Below are 20130 nucleotides of genomic sequence, written 5' to 3' on the forward strand. Positions count from 1 at the left end.
ACATTAACCTGGAAAATGGGGTAGAGAGCAGTAAGCAGGAGCCTTGGACGAGGGAGAGAAAGAGGCTTTTGGAGGAACTAAAAAAGGCCAGGGGGAGAGCAGTGCAAGATGAAGTAAGGGAGATGGTAGGCAAATCTATTAGGTGGAGGAGTTTAGATTTTGTTCAGAATGGAGTGGGTAACCACTAGAACGTCTGTCTGTAACAGGAGATTAATTTGCTCTAATTTACAGGGTGGGACAAAAGTAGATTTCCAGTTGTAAAAACGAAGTTATATTATTTATTACTTACTGTATTGTTTTCTGTGCAAACAACTGTAAGCCCACTTTTGCCCTGTTCTGTATATTGCTATGGTAGTGCTATTTAGAGAACGACTGGAGTATATAGAGGCAAGAGTGGAAGCAGATTGACCAGTTTAGAAGGCTATGACAGTAATGCAGGTGACAGAGGATGATAACTTGGACCAGGATTTTAGCAGTGGAGATAATGAGAAGTGGTGAAAATTGAGAGAGATTTCAGAGATAGGATTGTCAGGTCTTACTGAGTTTATTCTGGGTATGGCCTGCAAATATGACAGATTGCTATTTCATTTCAATGGACTTTGAAACACTTAAGTAGTATCTTGAAAAAAGTTCTATTGCCCCAATAAAGGTACTCTGGTTGCTTATGCACCAGGCTATCAGGTTGTCTGTCTCTACAGTAAGAAATTAATAACAAGTAAACCCTTCCTGGGCCTCATCTGCAGAATATAGGGATTCTTCAGTCGCTCCTGTAGAATGTCAGCTGAATGAAGAACTTTGGGAGCGTCTCAAGGGTACCTGAGGCCGAATGACAGTCATGGCTTGGTGAGGTAGGCTTGGTGGGCTCAGTCTCCAAACCTGCTTCCGGCTTTTTGGTTTGGACCCTCAATATGTCTCCCTTTTTAGCCTCTTGCAATTGAACCTTGCTCTCAATTCTGCCTTCATGTCTAATCTCAGCATTCTCTTCCCCAGCTCCCTCCTCCCCAACACTTCTATCATGGCACTGAATGAAAAATTTTCTGTCGAAATTGTGGCCACAAAACCCCACTAGAGGTGGTAATTCAGACTGGGACCCCAAGGGTTGTTTTGTTTAGTTAGGTTCTACTCTTGAGCCAGCAGCACCAGAACCTTTTCCTGGAAATTGCTTTACAGACAGATGCTTGTGCTCTCCAGTGGGCAAGCTCAGAGATTATCTGGATCAGGGGACAAATGAACTAATGATCTCAATTGTGATAAGACTTCACCTAAGATATGTCAAGGTTGATTAAATAGAGGAAGTTGGTGAGGCCAAGAAATAAGATACCAAAGCTGTGTGCGTGATGGAAGCTAAGAAATGGGGAAGCAATGGGTTCTGTTGAAGGGCACGTGAAACCTGGAAGAACACATGAAAACTGTGAAAGTTGTCAGCTCAAGATAATCTGCATTTCCTTCTTACCTGGAGATATTTCCATTGAGTTTTTGCCCTTTTCCCCTACCCAAGCTGAATTTTTGGGTACTCCACAGCATCTGACGGTTCATACATTAAGAAAATGTTATTTAATTCCTGTTTTATGCTGTGCACCGACTACATGTTGTGGATATTGGGATGAATAAATTGCAGTAGCTTTCTGATTCATCTCTGCTTCTCCTTCCCTGATCTGTCTCATTGCCACCTGAATCTCATCACTCTCCTTCCTGAGAAACTACAGCAGTGCTGTAAATGCTTAATAAGTACTTTGTGGTGAATAAATGGAAATTATTTCTTCTCTGTTCAGAGAATCTTTACACATAATCTTTGTATTTATATGTTTTCTCCCAGTCAAATGTCATGTTTCACTCTTCTGTTAATTTTTTTTCTTGCCCTGATATTTGCAGCTTTTCTACGTTTAGAGTTTCCTGCATTTTCCAGTTCTCTCCTGTTGATTTAATCTCACAGGTCACTTGTCATATGTATATAGGCTTTATGCTTGGCCTTTTGTCATGTCTTATATAAAATTCTATTACTAGATATGACGCCATTTGTGAATATGCTTTTAATTGTGTCCCAGTCAGTTTTATTGTTGGCAAGCTCATTGTCTTAATTATGCTTATAAAGTTTGGTAATATGGCTGAAAGTTCAGATAGGTAGTGTTAACATTATTTATTGATTTTTAAGAGTATAACTTTAAATTTTATTCCATTAACTTTATCTGTTATGATTTTCTTTATATGGCTTTTTTTGTGTCACAATGTCATTATTCACTAATATATAAATTTGATAAGTTTACAAGCTTTCTAAAAAACAAAATTGGTGTTAAAAAACTTTCTGTTCTGTCTACTCAGGTTACTACAGTGACCTCACTGTTCTATAGATTTCTTATGACCTTTTTTCCTTCCTTCTTCCCTTCCCTTCCTTCCCTTCCCTTCCCTTCACTTCTCTTCTCTTCCCTTCCCTTCTTCTTTCTGTCCTTTCTTTTTCTTATGCCTACTAAGATTTCAAGACAGTTCCTTTTTGGGGAGTTGAGACTTCTGGGATTATGGCAGGGACTCAGGTACTGATTTAGCCCAGCTTCTTTAATCATAATACGGACATGGTATAGGTCAGAGGAACTTTGATGTTACCTGGGCTAAAATCAGTTTTTCTATTTTCTGTGTGTGTAAAAACGTCTCTTAGCACCAGAAATGGAGGTAACACTAACCTCAATGTTGGTATAAGAATTAAATAATGCATTTAAGTGCTCAGCACATTAACCAGCATATAAACACTTTAAAAATGTTGGTATAATAATAATCTTCCCTTTGAAAGCCAATGCAAGAGGGATCCCAGCCCTCACTCATACACCTCTTCTCCCACCCCATGTAAGGAATATAAATAAGCTCAAGTTACGAGGCCTCAAAGAGGAAGCATGCCTAGTTCTCTCTTTTTTGTCCTCCCACTATCTGTTGATGATGGTAGCATGACTTCCTGTACCTGGCGGTCTCGTGCCTGACTTCCTTGACTCTGCCAGTGGAGGCCTGCAGTGAGTAGCATTACTTTGAACTCACTAGTAAGTTTTTGGTAAATGATACTCCTGCAGATTTATGATAATTAAAATGTACTTTTAGATGTTCTAAAGGGTTAGGGTATGCTTATGGGAGAAAGTAGCTGAGACTAGATAGAAAACGAGATCAACGTAATTATCATTGTGGAGAAAAAGTCAACAAACTAAGAGGCCAGGATATCAGATGGATTATCTATTTCAATGTTGAAATCAGTAACAGTTGTAACAGAGATAGTGTTGAAGTGACAGACAGCCAAAAGCTACAGTTACAGTCATCAAGGAATGAAAGAGACTGACCTTGGAGAGATTTAAATACTGCAATAAGGAAAGGTAGTGGGTGGTAAAGTCTAATGATGTGTGACTCAAAGCAGGGGATTTTTGGAGAAGGCAGAGGGAGAGTGGACTGGGAAGTAGCAATGAGGAACAAGAAGGCACCTACCAGGCCTCATGTTTGAAGGGTATGGAAGAGAAGAAGAGTCATCATCTAAGAGGGCTCCAGGGAAAGCAGCATCTTCAGGCTAGAGCCCAGTTTGCATTTAAGGAAGGAGCTTAAAGGAAGTTGAAGAAAACTTCAAAAGAGAAGTCCAAGATAGGGAAATTTTGCTGATATCTACCCAGGAGTCCCACAGGGCTCAGTGGAAGGGTTAGGATTCCCTGAGGTGAGATAGAAGCTTAGATACCGACATCAGTCGTCATCCTCTCTCCCATGTACACATCATCAGTTCCTTTGCCCTCTCTCACTTCAGGCTAAATCCTTGCTTGGCTAAACTGTGCTGAGTAAATCCAGTTCTTTGCCTGTTCCATGCCAATAAAACCATACTGCTGAGCTTGCATTAATTTAATGATGTAACCTCAAATGGACCCCTAATGTGGCCTGGTAATCATACTAGATTTCCCCAGTCATTTTCTCTGTTTCACCCCCCCACCCCCCCGATGACTACTGCATGTCTTCCTTCTCCTCACATGTTCACCATCTCCTCCCTGCTCTTCACTTCCAACTGGTGACCTTGCCTCCTATTTCAGAAAAGAACTGGGGAAAAAAGAGCTTTCACAAGCTCTCACCACCACAGCTACCCACTACCCTCAGGGGTAGTGTTTTCTGTCCTGTTAACTGTGAAAGAACTCACCTATCTGAGTGCTTTACAATCTTTTCTGTTATATCAGTTTTCCTCTCTTCTGAATCATTGTCTTGTCTGTGAAAATGTGCTTTTATTTCTCCCATCTTAAAATAATCCTCCTTGACTCCACCTTCCCCTCTGTTGCTTTATTTCACTGAAACTTCATAGCAAAACTTCTTGAAAGAGTTGTCTATATTCTGTTGCTATTTCTCTTCCCATTCTATTTTGTACTCAAGCCAGTCAGATTTTTGCCTCCACAATTCCATTAAAACCATTCTTATCAAGTTACCTATCATGTCTATATCTCTCATTTCTCAATACTTACTTTACTTAACATTCAGGAGTAGAGTTGATCACTCCCTCTTCCTTAAAATGGCTTCCTCACTTGGCTTCTAAGATATTTGTCAAGAACTTTATATAAAGGATCTAAAATTTTACTCTTTTTGTAAATTAACAGATTAGTCTGCCATAGTTTTATGAATGGTGGTGGAAGACACAGGACTTCTGGATCAGAGAAAAAAAGACAGCTTATTACAGCAGTAGCAGTAGCCATAGTAGCAGTGTTTTTATACTGGTTCTGAGTGCACTTACCTTCTAGGCAATGTGAAGGGGATCACGTTACACCTGCACACATGGTAGGTAGTGATATTAGAAAGGAAACCTGTCTGAGAGAACCCAAAACATTTACAATGGGTTGTAAGCATGCCTTCTCTTTGTTCCAGAGGGAAACATTCATTATCCTTATTATACTGGACAGTGACACTTTGCTCCAGAAGTAGATACTACAAGTCTTCCAAGGCTGTTGCTATACATTCTTGAAAAGATAGTCCAGAACGATCACATCATATCATATCACTAACTGTCAAGTGAGTCATTGTCTCACTTGCAGTGTGTCCAGAAACACAAGACACCCATAGAGAACTGTCTCACAGTTCCTTCCTCTCTGGCTACTTCTTTGTCGTCTCTGTTAATTCTTCTTTACTTCCCCAAACTCTAGATCTGCACTGTGCAATATTGTAGCCACTAGCTACATGTCGCTATTTGATTAAAATTCCAGTTATTCAGTTGCAGTTGTCATATTTCAAGTACTCAGTAGCCACATGTGGATAGTGGCTACCTCTTGTGTGGCACAGATACATAAATGTTTCATCATCATAGGAAGTTCCATTAGACAGTGCTACTCTGCATGTTTGAATACCCCCGAGTTCAGCCTTCGCATGTTTCTTTTTGTATTCTTATTCAGAAATAAACACTTCTATAGAATCTTACAGAGTAAGATTTATCATAAAATAAATATTTCTATTTCTGTTTTTCCTCCCTTGGTGATCTCATCGAGTCTCAAGGCTTTAAAAATGACCCAAATTTGTGTCATTTGTGTCAGCCCAAATATCTCCCCTGAAGTCCAGACTCAATTCTCCAGCATCATTCTGTACATCTTTACCAGAATGTCTAATAGGCATGTCAAAAGTAACATTCAAAACTGAATCACTGACCTCCTTTGCCACCACCACTTCCTTGGCCACCAACAAATCTGTTCATCCTGCTGTCTTCCTGCTCTCAGTTCATATTAATTCTCTTATTCCAGCTCTTCAAGCAAAAAAAAACAAAACAAAAAAACCTTAAATTTATCCTTGACCTCCTTCTTTTCCACAAAATCCGCACATTTGTCCCATTGGCTCTTGTTTCAAAATATATCCAGAATCTAACTACTTTTCACCCTTCCCTTGCTACTGCCTGATTCAAACCAGCATCATCTTTTGCCTGGATTATTCCAGGCCAATTTGGTCTCCCCGTTTCCACTCTTGTTCCTGTAGTCTATTCTCATCACAGCAACCAGAATTATCTTATTAAAAATAATTCAGACCATGTCATATTTCTCTGTTCAGAATTCTTCAGTAGCTTCCCATCTCAGTCAAAGTCTGGTCACATGGCCATTCTCATTCTTGCTAAAACATTCAAGACATACTTCCACCTCAGAGTCTTTATAGTTGGTGTTTCTTCCATCTCCTTCCCCCCACTCCCAATATACCTCACACACGTACTTTTCCCCCCATGATGGCTGTCTGATTGAAGAGACCAGGCTAATTGTCTTAGAATGATCCATATCATAAATTTCTCCGTTTCCTCATGGTATTGTTTAACTTACTTGTCTATTGCCTGTTTTTCCTATAATCTGACATTAGATCTAAAAGATTGATTAAAGCTAAGTATTTTTGGCAAAAACACTCCATAAGTGATACTTTCATCTTCATATTGCATCATATCAAGAGGTATTGTACATATTATTTAATTGTCCCACCATTAGTGATGCTAAATTTAACTAAGGCGTTAAGGTGGTGACTTTCTTATCCTTCATTGTAAAATTACATGTTTACCTTTGTGATTAACAAATAAACTGAAGGGTGAATGATATTTTTTTAAAATCCTGTGATTTTTAAGAATAATTGTTTAGATGTGGAACTCTGTTTTTCCAAATAAAAATATTTTTGGAGACCTAATATATAAAACAGATAAAAGCAGAGTTATTCTGGTCACAGTGGGAAATGCCTAGTATTGGCAGCTTCCAGGGGAACTCTGACAAGCACAGTTTGTAACTCACAGAGCCAGGCCAAAGGACAGAGGCCCAGAGAGGATACATGAAGTCTTCAAGGCCACCTAGCATCTCACAAGAAACATTCAGTGCACTTTCTGTTAGAACACAATTTGGGGATATCTGTCACTTCCTTGGAAAGCTATGGTTGTGGATTATCACTAGAATGACACTTGGTTTTTCCCTGGCAGTCCACCCACTGTTTTAGTTGTCTGCTCTCTTTGACATTCTATCTGTTCTGCAGATGTGAAGATTTGAAATTACTTCATCTCTAGTATGTGTTGGGTTGCAGTCTTTTTTGTTTCTCTTTTGGAAATTCCTCTTCATCTACAAAGAATTCCAGATTCAGACATTATTCATCTTATGTCTGGAACACTAAAATCTCAAGAGCTTCCACATGTCTTACCTCTTTCTACCTTTGAATATTGAAAATGCTGCCATAGCTAAATCAGTTTTATTACTTGCTGTTTGCTTCCTTTCTGCACCTTAGTTATCATATAGCCTAATGTGCCTTAGTAGATAATTGAGTAAGTAAATTTGGTATATCTACGCAATGTATATGAGGTATATGATACAGATTTTTATTTTTATGGCAAGTAAAAAGAAGGTAATAAACTATAATTAAATCTCACTTTTGTTTAAAAATATAAAATAAATATTCACAAAAACTCCCATGTCTGTGTTATGTATATTTAAAGACAGAAAAGACATTTACAAAATGTTCACATTAATACTATCTCTAGGTGTGACCTTTGATTTTCTCTCTCTTTCTCTCATCAGGTATGTCTTATTTCTACAGTCATTACTGTTATATAAAGATTAAAAAATAAACAACTTTGATCTATCAAATCCAAGCTGTGTTGAAGGCAATTCCAGGCCCCTCCCCAGTTTTCTGGCATCCATGCCATCGTTTGGGATTTTTGTCCTGTTCCTAATTGTCCCATTCAAGCAAGTTTTCCTTTGACCCATGCCCTATTTTACTCCAGGATCCTGGTCATTTTGTAGAATTGCCCAGTTGCTCTGAAGAGCCTCTGCTCACTTGTACCAAAAGGATATAAAAATTATATTCTAAAAGTAGCTGTCACTAAATTGTGATTTCCATTGGGCCCAGGAGGAGGATAGATACCTATTGAATGACTTGATTTTTTTTTGTCTCATTTCTTTTATCCCATAAGCTCCTTACAAGTCAAGCTTTGCTTGTTTTCTATAATGCCCTTAACATTTTAGATAATTAATGTAAACAAATTAGTAGTCTTTTGTAAAATCTATAATTTACTTAATAAAAACAAATTTGAGATCTGTTGTTAGCTTCAACCAGAATTTGTGCCTATAGGGATGTAAAAAGCACAGGATTTAAAGATAAAAGACATTCATAATCCTGCTCACAGATTTGTGATCATGGCTTAGTCACTTAAGCCTCTGAGCCACGGGTGTCCAACCTCTGGCATCTCTGCTCCACACTGGAAGAAGAGTTGTCTTGAGCCACACGTTAAATACATTATGACACGTAATCACAAAAAACCCTCATAATGTTTTAAGTAAATGTATAATATTGTGTTGGGCCACATTCACAGCCATGCTGGGCTGCGTGCGGCCAGCAGGCCACAAGTTGGACACCCTTGTGAGCTGTCTTCATCTGTAGCCTCATAGATTCTTTTCTGGAATCTACAGAGGCCTTCTACCTACCTCGCTTTGGTCTTGCTTCCCCAACTCTGTCTGTGTTCTGCCTGCAGTGTAACGCTGACCTTGTCCCCTTCTGCCTCCACTGAACCACTCAGGACCTCTCTGATGCTACGTTGCCTCTGCCCCACCCCTGCAGCTGTAGCTTCCAGAGGTCTCTCTTCACACTTGAGACTAGAATAATACCAAACTCCGGGTAGCTCCTCACACATCCCGTGCTACCTCCTGCTTTGCTCTCTTTGTCCACAAGCCATTTCCCCTTTTTGCAGCTAGCTACTTATGCTGTACTCCAGGACTGGGCTCCGCAGTCTTCTGGAATGTTCTCCTTGATATAAAGGTTAGGTATTCTCTTCCTCTGCCTACTCACCTTGTAAGCTGCTTTGAAGCAAAATTATAGATTATCATTTCCTCACCTTGAAGAGTACCTGGTTTATAGTGGCACTCAAAAGTTTATTAAACTGCATTGTATATTCTTCTAACCTGTCCAAGTGATTTTTATATATGGAATGTAATTTGATTTATATATGATCTCCAAAATAAGAAAAAGAAAGGAAAATATATGAATTAAATTAAAATACTACCAGCAGACAACCACTGTTGATGTTTTGGTATATAAAATAATACATAAAATTTTTTAAATTATAAAATAGTGAAATTTTAATCCTCAAATTTTCCTTTCAGAGCCAGTACTCAGGGAAATCAGTAGCTTTGCAAATTACATGCATTAAAAATTAATAGGCAGTTCATTGTGCTTCCCACATCTACAAAATTGTTCTCTGGTAAAATGTAGCTTTTTTCTCATTCTAATCAAGAAAAAATTTTTTGCTTTTCTCATGTTCCCTAGACCCCAGAGCCATTTTTCATCCTGCTTTTCCAGAAGAGAGAGTGAAGTCCCAGTGAGGGGTGTGCCTTGACCAGCTTCCTCAGTTGGTGAGTGTGGAAGCTGAAGCTGGAATAGGAGCTCCTGACTGCCCACCTGGTGCTTTTCCCCTCAGCCACATTTCCTGTTTCTCCACTGGAGTAAAAATAAAAGTAAGTTTTCAGGCACTTCCTAATTTCCATAAGCTCAAATGAGGCCTGCTACCGAGATGTTCTTATTTTACTTTTAGCCTCATTAAGTGCTAGCCCTAACCCTAAAACATTAGTTGTTCTTTCATATTCATGTATGTAATTTCTTTGTGCATCAGAAAAGTCTTCCTTTTAAGAAGTTTCTTAATTTATTTTCTCAACTATTCTTGGAGTGAACACAACAAATAAAATACTTCAGGTCTCCTTTTTTTCCCTACAAGTAGTTCTATGGTATATGTTTTTGTATTCCTCTAAATTGTTCTCTTGGGATGTTTCCATACTGAGTCATCCACCAAAGAGTCCCTGAATTTTCCAGGCAAATATAGTAGTTTTATTATTTCTAAATGACTCATTACTTCTGAATCATCACACCTTGTGTACTCTGTTAAATAAAAAGCTTTTAGTCATTTTTCTACAATTTTTCCTCTTCCAAGTTTTTAAATTGTCCCATCTAACTAACATAGGTATTCATCTAGTTTTCTCTTGTGCCTACAAGATTTATGTTGATCATTTTCTTTTTGAACCCTTTTATCAATTGAGATAAGCAGTGGAAGCTCTTTACCTCAGGCTTTCTCCTCCAGATGTTTCCTGAAATAGAGCACATAAACAGCAACATAAAACATATATATACACCAATCTCTATTTTCCATCATTACACTTATGTTAAGGTTTTATTAATTTCCCAAATTTCTCCATGAAATTAAGGAGAAATACTTGCAAAAGAAAACTGTAGCTCTAATGTTTGGTGGTAAACAAAATCTTTGGAATTCAACGTGTTGGAAGAATGAAACACTTTGGTCCCTTGACTTCCGTGTCATATTTGGCTGGTTCTCTTCCTGCCCTTTGAAAATTAATTCTCTGTCTCCTTCCTGGCATCCTTCTCACCCCATACGTGCCAGCCTTTCTAAGAATTTTGTCCTTGGCCCTTTTCTTATTCTATGCATGTTCAGTCTTGTCCACTCTTGTAACTTTAAAAGTTTTATCTGATACTTATTCCAGACCTTTATTTTCAACTCCCATCACTTCAGTGCCACATATATCCATCTGCATGAGGGATATCTTCTTGAAGCCAGACTACCCCATGCCTGAAGCTGAATTTATCTCCCCTACATCTTTGTCCCCCAGTCTTAGCTAGCACACAATAATCAGACCCAGCCTTATCGTTACACCTCCCTAGAACCCATTTTTTAATTTTTAAAATTGATTATTAATATTATATATGAATTCTCATGTTTAAAGTCTCAGTACTTAAAAGGCTTGTAAAAAACATAAGTTTCCAAGTTTTTACTCTCAGCTAGGCTGCTCCTCAGAGCCACTGTCAGTGTTTTTTAGCTATCTTTTCCATTATTTATCTTCATAGTTATAAATACATACACATTGCAAATTCATCATTCAGAAATTTTATTTTTTATCTAATTGTTATTGTATTTTTTCTGTTATCATTTAGTTCCCTTATACCCTCTCTCCCCCACAATCACCACACTGTTGTCCATGTCAATGAGTCCTTTTTCCTCAGTTCCTCCCCCCCCTCCCCTCCCCCCTCCCAAGTTGTCATTCTGCTCTTCATCTATTTGGTCTGCCCCCATTTTCATTGTTAGTTTGTTCATTAGATTCTGCATGTGAGCGAAATCATACGGTATTTATCTTTCTCTGACTGGCTTATTTCATGTCACATAATGTACTCTAGCTAGATCAGTGGTTCCCCAACCCTTTTGGCACCAGGGACTGGTCTCGTGGAAGACCAATTTTCCAGGGACCAGGATGCAGGGGGATAATTCAAGCACATTACATTCAAACTCACCTCCTCTTGTGCAGCCTGGTTCCTAACAGGCCACAGACCCATACTAGCCTGCGGCCCGGAGGTTGGGGACTCCTGCTCTAGATCCATCCATACCGTCACAAAGGGTAAATTTTCTTCTTTTTTTATGGCCGAGTAGTATTCCATTGTGTAAATTTCCATAGTTGTTTTATCTTCTTATTTACTGATGGACACTTGGGCTTTTTCCATATCTTGGCGATTGTAAATAACATTGCAGTGGACATAGGGGTGCTCATATCCTTTGAAATTAGTGTTTGGGTCCCTTCAGATATATTCCCAGAAGTGGGGATCACTGGTTCAAAAGGCAGATCCATTTTTAATTTTTTGAGGTATCTTCATATTGCTTTCCGTAGTGGCTGCACCAAGCTGCATTCCTACCAACAGTGTGTAAGGGTTCTCCTTTCTCCACATCTTCACCAACATTTGTTTCTCAGTTTATTGATGATAGCTGTTCTGACAGGCGTGCGGTGATATCTCATTGTGGTTTTTATTTGCATTTCTCTGATGATTAGTGATGTTGAGCATCTTTGCATTTGTCTATTGGCTCTCTGTAAGTCCTTTTTGGAGAAGTGTTTATTCAGATCCTTTTCCCATTTTTAAGTTGGGTTGTTTGTTTTTTTGGTGTTGAGTTTTTTAAGTCCTTTATACATTTTGGATATTAACCCTTTATCAGATGTATTGGTGAATATTTTCTACCATTCTGTGGATTGTCTTCGTATTTTGTTGATGATTTCAGCTTCTGTGCAAAAACATTTTAGTTTGATATAGTCCCATTTTTTGTTGTTTTTTGTCGTCTCCCTTGCTGAGGGAGATATATCTGATAAAATATTGCTGCCTTTGTTTCCTTCTACAATTTTTATGGTTTCAGGTCTAACATTTAAGTCTTTGATCCATTTTGAATTTATGTGTGTGGTATAAGAACATGTCTAGTTTTATTTTTCTGTATGTGTCTGTCCCATTTTTCCAACACCATTTATTGAATAAGCTATCTTTAGCCCATTGTATGTGCTTGTTTTCTCTGTTGCATATTAATCAACTATAAAGGTGTAGGTTTATTTCTAGGCTCTCTGTTCTGTTCCATTGAGCTATACTTCTTTGTATGCCAATGCCATGCTGTTTTGATTACTGTGGCCGTATAGTATAGTGTAATATGTGGTTTTTATCCTTCATTTTGTTTAAATGGTGAATCACATTTATTGATTTGCAAATGTTGTACCAACCTTGCATTCCCAGAATAAATCCCATTTGTCCATGCTATCTTCAGGTTGCTACTATTCGTTGAGGATTTTAGCACCTATGTTCATCAAGGATGTTGGCCTATAATTTTCTTTCTTTGTAGTGTCTTTATCTGGTTTTGGAATTAAGATAATGCTGGCCTTGTAAAATGGGTTTGGGATCCTACTCTTGAGTTTTATGAAATAGTTTGAGGAGGAGAAGTGTGTGTTCTTCTTAGAAGGATTGGTAAAATTCACCAGTGTAGCCATCTGGTTCAAGGCTTTTGTTTTTGGGAGTTTTTTGGTTACTGTTTGTTTCACCAGGTGTAATCTGTCTGTTCAGATTCTCTGATTCTCCTGATTTATTTTTGGAAGCCTGTGTGTTTCTAGGTATTTATCCATTTCATCCAGATTGTCCCATTGGTTGGCATATAGTTGTTCATAATATTCTCTTATATCTTATAATCCTTTGTATTTTCTTTGGTGTCAGTTGTTATTTCTCCTCTTTCAGTTCTGACTTTATTTATACGTGTCCTGTCTTTTTTTTTTTTTTTTTTTTTGGATGAGTCTGGTTGAAGGTTTGTTAATATCATTTACTTTTTTTTTTTTTTTTTTTTTTTTTTAAGATTTCATTTATTTTGAGAGAACAGAAGGGAGGGAGAAAGAGAGAGAGAGAGACATAAGTGTGTGGCTGCCTCTCATGCACCCCCAACTGGGGACATGGCCCACAACCCAGGCATGTGCCCTGACTGGGAATCAAACCATCAAACCAGTGGCCCTTTGGTTAGCAGGCCAGCACTCAGTCCACTGAGCCACACCAGCCAGGGCAATGTTATTTATTTTTTCAAAGGAACAGCTCTTGGATTCATTGATCTTTTGCATCTTTTTCTTTTTTTTTTTAGACTAACTCATTTATTTCTGCTCTGAGCTTTATTATTTCCTTCCTTCTACACACTTTGGGCTTTGTTTGTTGTTCTCTTTCAAGTTCCTTTAAGTGTAAAGTTAGATTGTTTATTTGAGCTTTTTGTTGTTGTTGCTGTTCTTTGAGATAGGCCTGTAATGCTATGAATTTCCATCTTAGAATTATTTTCCCAGTGTCCCACAGATTTTGGATTGTTGTGTCCTCATTTTCACTTGTTTAAAGGTATCTTTGATTTCTTCCTTGATCTCATTGTTGACCCATTCATTGTTTAATAGCATGTTATTTGGCTTCCATATCTTTGCATGTTTTTCAGTGTTCTTGTGATTGACTTCCAGTTTCATAGCATTGTGGTAAAAAAAAAAGAAATCTTGATATGATTTCAATCTTCTTAAATTTATTGAGCCCTTTTTTGTATCCTAATGTGGTCTCTCCCAGAAAATGCTCCATGTACACTTGGAAAGTATGTATATTGTGCTACTTTAGCATGAAATATTCTGAAGATATCAATTAAATCCATTTGATCTAGTGTAGTGTGTCATTTAAGGCTATTGTCTCCTCGTTGATTTCATGTCTGAAAGATCATCCACTAAAGTCAGTAGAGCATTAAAATCCCCAACTGTGACTGTATTTCTGTCGTTCTCTCCCTTTATGTCCATCAAGATTTGCTTCACATATTTAAGTGCTCCTATCTTGGGAGCGTAAATGTTTACTAGGGTTATATCCTCCTGTTGTGTTGTTCCCGTTATTATTATGTAATGCCCTTCTTTGTCTCTTACTATAGCCTTGTTTTTAAAGTCTATTTTGTCAGATAGAAATACTGCTACCCCAGCTTTTTTTCCCCTTTTCTATTTGCATGATATATCAATTTCTATCCCTTCACTTTTAGTCTTTGTGTATCTATTTTTCCGAGATGTGTCTTTTGTAGGCAATATATATATATATGGGTCTTGTTTTCTTATACATTCAGCTACCCTATATCTCTTGGTTGGAGCATTTAAGCCATTTACACTTAAAGTGATTATTAATATACATATATAAGTTCCATTTTATTGTTAGACTGTTTTCCTTTTATTTTTTTCTTTCTTTTTCATTTTCTTCTTATTAAAGCAAGCCCTTTAACATTTGTTGCAGTATGGGTTTGGTATTAACAAACTCCTTTAGCTTTTTCTTTTCTGGGAAGCTTCTTATTTCTCATTCAGTTTTAAATGATAGCCTTGCTGGGTAAAGTAGCCTTGGTCGTAGGCCCTCGCTTTTCATCACCTTGAATATTTCGCACCACTTTTGGTCTGAAACGTTTCTGTTGAGTAATCACATGATAGATCAGAATTGGTGCTCTCTTGTAGTTAACTACTTGCTTTTTTTTTTGTGGTTTTTAGGACTCTCTCCTTGTCTTTAAGCCTTGTCATTTTAGTTATGATGTGTCTCAGTACAGTCCTCTTTCAGTCCAACTTGTTTGGGTCTCTCTGAGCTTCCTGGACTTGTGTGTCTTTTCCCTTTACCAGATTAGGGAAGTTTTCAGTCATTATTTCTTCAAGTACATTCTTGACCCCTTGCCTCACTCTCTCCTCCTTCTGGTATTACTATGATACAGATGTTTTTACGCTTCATGTGTTCCAAAATGTTTCTTAAGTTCTCCTAATCTTTTTCAAGTCTTTTTATCTTTTGCTGCTCTGCTTGGGTGTTTTTTTCTACCTTGTCTACCAAATCACTGATTTGCTCCTCTGCTTCATCTAACCTGCTGTTTATTCCTTCCAGTGTATTATTTATTTCAGATATTGCATTCTTTATTTCTTTTTTAAGTATATTTTATTGATTATGTTCTTAACAGTTCTAATTCTCCCTCTTTGACCCCCTCCGCTTGGTACCGCCCTACCCTCCAGCAATCCCCACCACATACTGTATGTCCATGGGTCATGCACATAAGTTCTTTGACTTCTCTATTTCTTAACATCCCCTTGTCTATTATGTAACTACCAATTATGCCTCTTAACCCCTGTACCTTTTCCCCATCCTCCCCCTTCCCTCTCCATGCTGATAACCCTCCATGTGATCTCCATTTCTGTGATTCTCTTCCTGTCCTGTCTGTTTGCTTAGTTGGTTTTGTTTTTTACATTCAGTTGTTGATAGTTGTGAGTTTGTTGTCATTTTACTGTTCGTAGTTTTGGTCATCTTCTTTTTCTTAAATGAGTCCCTTTAACATTTCATATAAGGGTTTGGTGATGATGAATTCCTTTAGCTTTACCTTGTCTGGGAAGCATCTTATCTGCCATTCTATTCTAAAACATAGCTTTGCTGGATAGAGTAATTTTGGTTGGAGGTCCTTGCTTTTCATCTCTTTGAATAATTCTTGCTAGTTCCGTCTTGCCTGCAAAGTTTCTTTTGAAAAACCAGATGACAGTCTTATGGGAACTCATTTGTAAGTAATTCTCTGCTTTTCTCTTACTGTTTTTAATATTCTCTCTTTATCTTTAACCTTTGACATTTTAATTCTGATGTGTCTTTGTGTGATCCTGTTCGGGTCCAACTTGTTTGGGACTCTGTGCTCCGTGGACTTGGATGTCTATTTCCTTTTCCAAAATAGGGAAGTTTTCTTTCATTATTTTTTCAAATAAGTTTTCAGTTTCTCTCCCTCTTCCCTTTCTGGCATACCTATGAATCAGATATTGGCATAACTGGAGATGTCCTAGAGTCTTCTTATATGCTTCTCATTTTTTGAATTCTTGTTTCTTCATTCTGTTCTGGACGAATGTTTATTTCTTCCTTCTGTTCCAAATCATTGGTTTGGATCCCATCTTCCTTCTCCTCACTGTTGGTTCCCTCTGTATTTTTCTTCATTTCACTTAGTGTAGCCTTCATTTCTTCCCTTAGGTTTTTCCTGTACTCAGTGAGTTCTTTGAGTTTCCTGATCACCAGTGTTTTGAAGTCTGCATCTGGTATGTTCGCTATCTCCATTTCGTTTAGTTCTTTTTCTGGGGTTTTACTCTGTTCTTTCATTTGTGCCATATTTTTTAGTCTCCTCAATTTGGCAGCCTCCCTGTATTTGTTTCCATGTATTAGGTAGAGTTGCTTTGACTCTCTGTCTTAACAAATCTGTTAAGTTATGTGGGCGGAACCTTAGGTATATGGGAGAGCAGGGCAGTCTGCTTCACTGCTTTGTGGTGCTGTGTTGCAGGGAGGTTTCAAAGTGGGGAAAATGCTGCTACCTGGCTTCTGGAGGTTTGCCCAGCACTCACCCTGTTGCCAGTCAGTTCACCCACTTCCCATATGCAACTGGCATCCTTCTAGTTGTTGCCCTGATGGTGATTCCCAGAGTGGGTGAGGTTGTGTATGTTCTGGGTCCATTCAGGCCCTTTAATGGACTCCCTTGAGTAACAGGCAATTTCTTCTGCTGCCCCAGTTCCCACTGGTTTTTATAGCCAGAAGTTATGAGTCTTTATCTTCCCGGCACTGGAACCCTGGGCTGCATAGTCTAGCCTTGGGCTAGGTTCACCTGTTCCCAAGGTACCCCTCCCAATTTTTATCCACCACATGTGAATGTGGGACCACCCATGCCACCGCTGCCTCTCCGCGTCACACCGCACCCTCTCCACCCCTGCTTCACAACCCCACCTCTCCTACCTGCCTGGACGAATATGGCTTTTTTAAATCCTCAGTTATCAGACTTCCATACAGTCAATTTTCTGGCAATTGTGGTGGCTTTTTTGTTTGGAGGTTAGTTGTGAGTCTTCTTGTGGTTGTGTGAGGAGGCAAAATGTGTCTACCTATGCCTCCATCTTGACCAGAAGTAGCATTCTTTATTTCTGACTGGTCCTTCTTTATGGTTTCTATGTTTTTTTTCATGCTCTTGGGTATGCTTAGAATCATTACTATAAACCCTCTGCCTGATAAATTGCTTGCCTCCATTTCATCTAGTGCTTCTTCTGGAGTATTCTCTTGTTCTTTCATTCGAGGTCTATTTCTTTCTCTTCCCAGTTTGGCTGCTTATTTGTACTTGTTTCTATGTATTAGGTAGATCTGCAGATTCTAGTATAGGCCTTTGTCAGACACTACTTGTGACTGGCCCTGGTCTACCTGTGTGGATCTGTGTTTCACAGTGGGTAGCTCCCTCTGCTGGCCCTATTTGTGTGCAGGAAGAAGCAGGCTGTGCACCAGGCTTAGGTTTTACCAATCCTGGGCATGGGGAGGGTCTGCTGAGGTCTAGTAGAGCTCCTAGAGATCTGCCTTAATTGTTGAACTAATCAGTCATATAGCCTCAAGTTGTAATCAGCAGCTTAAGCTCCACAGGGTGGGGCAGAGTAATTTTTGTGGGCATTGCCTCCCCTTATGCTGATGTCACTTGGAGGGGAGTGCTCTGCTTGAGAAAGATGGCTTCTGCAGTATGGGAAATGACTCAGCACAGGGAACCTGGTGGCTGTTCCTTCAGTTCTTTCCCCAGAGCCACCAACCCCAGACTCTCTTCAAGCATCTCTAGTCCATTCTGCCCTTCCTCTGCCAGAGCCCTGGGTAAGTGGCTTCAAATGAAATTTTGTGCTTTGGCCCTGTAAGAGGTTCTCTAAATCTCTAGCCATCTTTCCCTGGCAAACAGAAACCCTGCTGCTTTTCACAGCTGGATGTTATCTGGTTTCCTTTCTGGCTCTGGTGCTGTAGGCTACGGAGCCCAGCTTGAGGTTTAGACTGCACAATTCTCAGGGGAACCTTTTTGGCTGCTGAAATATTCCTCCGGAACTTCAGCTCTGTGCCATGAAAGCGCAGCTGGCCCTCTCACACCTCCTCCACACTCCCTACCAATCTCATTGTGGTGAAATGTTTTCTTCTGTCTTTCCCTGGTTGTAAGGCTTCTCTCCAGCTAGTGTTTGGTTGGTTACCCAGGATGATTTCTCTACAATTTAGTTGTAATTCCAGATTGGTCCTGAGAAGAGGTTAGTGCAGCTTCCTCTTACTCTTCCACCACCTTGGATCTCTTATTCATAAATTTTAAACACTAAGCCTTGCCTTCATGATACTAATTTCCATCCTCTCATCCCATTTCTAACACATTAACAAAATAAATAGTAAAAGGTATGTGATGTGATCATCTCAATAGATGCAGAGTAAGTTATTATTCTGACAAAATTAAACAACTGTATTAGATTTTTTAAAACTCCCAACAAACAAGAAATAGAAGAGAGCTTTCTCAATTTGATAAAAGGTGTCTACCAAAAAACCTACGGCTATCATTATACTTTATGGTGAAAGACTGAATGCTTTTACCCAAAAATCAGAGTACAAGACAGGAATTTTTGAACTCACTTCTTCTATTCACCTTTTTTTTTTTTTTTTTTTTTTTTTTGAGATCCTGGCCAGTGTAATGGGCAGTAACGCAGTAAATATTGGAAAGGAAAAAGTAAAACTATCTCTCTTCTCAAAGTGGTTGTCTATTTAAAGGATCCCAAAGTATTTACCAAAAAAATAAAATACTATACTTAATAAGTTAATTCAGCAAAGTAGTGAGCGACAAGTGCAATACACATAAATCAAGTGTGTTTCTAAACACCAGCAACAAACACAATGGAAAATGAAATTAAAATAACAGTACCATTTACATGAGCACCAGAAATCATAAACTGCTTGAGAATAAATTTAATTAAAGACCTAAAAATATTGCTGAGAAAAATGAAAGAGCATCTGAATAAATGAGTAAATGGAAACATATACTATGTACATGGATTGTGTACAGATTAGAGACTTAATATTGTTAAGATCCCCATTATCACCAAATGGAGATTTAAATTCATTTAAATTCCAATCAAAATCCCAGGATGGTATTGGTGTATATAAAGACAAAATTAGAGAATCTAGAAATAAACTCATTCATATGACCATTTGTTTTTCAACAAAGGTTTCAACATAACTCAATGGGCACAGTCTTTTAAACAAATAAATGGTGCTGGATGATCTTTAAACTCAGCCTTATAGCATTGATAAAAATTAAGATCATAGAGCTAAACATCAGAGTTAGAATTATAGAACTACCCACCCCCAAAAAAAAATTCCGTAAGAGAAAATCTTCATGACCTTGGCATACGCAAAGGTTTTTCAGGCAAGAGACAAAAGGATTAGGTATAAAAGAAAAATCAATTTATTTGGATTAATAGAAATTGGTAGGATTAAAACCTTCTACTACTAAGAAAATGGAAAGCCACAGACCAGAGAAAATACCTGTATCTAAAATATATAAATGAATTCTTAGAACTGGATAATCAAAGACAACCCAAAAATTTGAATAGGCACTTCACAGAAGATACATGTGAATTGCTAATAAGCCTGTCAAAAAATGTTCAACATGGTTAGTCATTAGGGATAGTACTTCACACCCACTAAAATGGCTAAAATTGAAGAAACTAACAAGTATCCAAAAGGATGTAGAGCCACTAGAGCTCTTAAGTGTTGATAAGAGAGTAAAATAGTAGAACCTTGGAAAACAGTTCTACAGGTTATTATAAAATTAAGTGTACACTTATGATAACTAGTAATACCACTGTTAATTACCCAAAAGAAATGAACACATATCCACAAATAGACATTTACTTGCCTATCCATAGCAGCTTTAATTAGTAATAGCCAGTACTAGAAACAGTGCAAATGTCTGTCGATTGGTGAATAGATAAGACAAATGTAAGTATATTTATGTAGCAGAATACCTACTAAGCAGTAAAAATAAAT

At 38.2% G+C, this 20130-nt stretch overlaps 1 protein-coding gene across 2 annotated transcripts in view; it reads left to right on the plus strand.

The window, feature by feature from the left end:
- PPP2R3A (protein phosphatase 2 regulatory subunit B''alpha) overlaps nucleotides 1–20130 on the plus strand; it is a 174033-nt gene that overhangs the window by 20214 nt on the left and 133689 nt on the right. The window contains exons 2-3 of one of the 2 annotated variants that reach the window (XM_054595294.1): nucleotides 9250–9437; nucleotides 16297–16361. The gene's annotated coding sequence lies outside the window, so the exon portion shown is untranslated. The remainder of the gene's footprint in view (nucleotides 1–9249; nucleotides 9438–16296; nucleotides 16362–20130) is intronic. The other variant, XM_054595293.1, reaches the window with a different exon arrangement.

This window comes from Pteronotus mesoamericanus, unplaced genomic scaffold, assembly GCF_021234165.1.
Source record: "Pteronotus mesoamericanus isolate MK-2021 breed Mesoamerican mustached bat unplaced genomic scaffold, CSHL_Meso_final scaffold_54, whole genome shotgun sequence".
NCBI classification, from domain to species: Eukaryota; Metazoa; Chordata; class Mammalia; order Chiroptera; family Mormoopidae; genus Pteronotus; species Pteronotus mesoamericanus.